A 2,079-nucleotide genomic window follows, 5' to 3' on the forward strand; every position below is an offset into this window, starting at 1 on the left:
AAGGTGCACCTGACCCAAAGCTATGGTATTTTCGATTGCCTCATATGCATGCAAAAGTTTGACAATGAATAAGGAAGACCAAAGAAGAATTGACGCCTTTGAGTTGTGGTGTTGCTGAAGAATATTGAATATACCATGAACTGCCAACAGAATGAACAAATCTTTCTTGAAAGAACAACCAGAATGCTCTTTAGAAGCAAGGATGACTAAACTTCGTCTCACATACTGTGGACATGTTATCAGACGGGATCTGTCTCTGGAGGAGGACACCATGCTTGGTAAAGTAGAGGGTCCTAGTGAAAGAAAAAGACCATGAATAAAATGAATTGACACAGTGGCTGCAACAATGGCATCATGCGTAACAAAGATTGTGAGGATGGTGCAGGACCTGACAGTGTTTTGTTCTATTGTACATACAGTTGCTATGAATTGGAATTGGCTGGACAGTACCTAACAACAACAACAGAAGTTATTCTCTTCAAACACGTAGCTTTGCTGCAAATTTGCAGGGAGCCAGAACTGTCCGAGGACCCCTGTTGTAGTCTCAGAGTAGAGGGCCCAAGGTGCCCTGCATAAGGAGGGGGGCCTCTTATGCCCTGCAATCAACCCAATGCTTCTGACCTGCAGAATCTTCTCAAGGAGCTCTGGGCACAGCAGCAGGTCAGTGGCCTGCAAATGAGGGTCAGGGTGTGCAGGGTCGAAAGGAGGGAGGGAGATGGAGAAAAGGCAAGCTTCTGCAGCATGGTTAGGGGAGATGGGATCACACTTACATAAGATCAGAAAGACCATCTTTCCCCAGGCATAGGACACCCTAAGAGAACTAGGAAGGCTACTTGCTTCTAATGAGCCCACAAGGCGAATATCAAAATAAAACCTATAAAAAGAAAGACACTCATGTAGGGTGAGCACCTACTCTGTGCCAGATACTACTCTAGGGGCTTCACCTCCTGCATTGTTCTTTTATGTCTCACAACAATCCTGTCAGGGTATTCTTATTTCCATTTGATAGCGAATACACTGAGTCTAGGTAACATTGTTTCTCTAGCAGGAGAAAGCCAAAGAATTGTCGCAACAAAAGGGATCTGCCCAGCTGGAAAACCACAACCCTATACTGCTTCTGGGCTTGTAAAGCCCAGAGATTCTTTAAAATGAACATTTCTTTCATGGGAGATGCAGAAAATCCACATGGTTTGAGTTCTATAGGAGTGACAAACATAGAGACTCCTGTCTGAGATCTTGACATGACTGGGAATATGACTGACTTTCCAAGCAAGCAATTGTATTGGGGGCAAGATTACTGTGACTCCTTCCCCTTAAGGGATGACATCCTAAAACTGTTGTTTGCTCACTGTCATAACAGGTGAACTACTATATGAAAATTTTTTAATTTCTTATGAAAAATGTGAGTAACTTTCTATTTTGGCACATATCCCTAAAGTGCTGGGCTGGATTCTGATAGCAATTGTTATCACCTTCCTTCTGATTTTTCCATCTCTCTCCCGATGCCTACCTACAGTTAGTGTTCTGCAGCTGAAATTCTGGAAAATCTGTTTGGAACAGGAACAGAAGATCCTTAAAACTCAAGCCACAGAGCATGCAACCATATTGGCAGAAGATAATGTTAAAAGTTTCTTCGAGGGCTCATGTCCAAAGGAACACTACATCCCAGACAGCAGATTTCATCACTATATACTTTCAACCCCAAGGAGCAGTACTACAGCATATTGCACAAATATGTTAACAGAAAAGAGAAGAGTCAGAGTATCAGATCTGCAGAAGGAGAAGCCTTGTTTCCCGTTCTTGGCTTTGTGTGTTCGTTTGGTGGAAACACCACTGCTGAGGTATGACCTTAGAAATGAAAAAGAAAAAAACTCCTCGGAACTATTGCTTCATTTTTAAAAAATAAACATTATTATTGCTTATGACTGCTTTTTTCCTTCCACATTATGAAGACATAGTATTTTAATTCTGAAATAATAATTTAGAAGTGAACCTCTCTGTTATATTAATTTTTAAAAAAAGCAAGGTTCATGGATTCATTCAAAGGGACAGACTAGAACTAGATCAGAAGTCTTATAT

At 41.4% G+C, this 2,079-nt stretch overlaps 1 pseudogene; it reads left to right on the forward strand.

Moving 5' to 3' along the window:
• The first annotated feature begins 202 nt into the window (after positions 1-202).
• LOC104845740 (calcium homeostasis modulator protein 6-like) lies at positions 203-1,847 on the forward strand (annotated as a pseudogene).
• The last annotated feature ends 232 nt before the right edge of the window (positions 1,848-2,079 follow it).

Source organism: Loxodonta africana, chromosome 1 (genome assembly GCF_030014295.1).
Source record: "Loxodonta africana isolate mLoxAfr1 chromosome 1, mLoxAfr1.hap2, whole genome shotgun sequence".
Classification (NCBI taxonomy): Eukaryota; Metazoa; Chordata; class Mammalia; order Proboscidea; family Elephantidae; genus Loxodonta; species Loxodonta africana.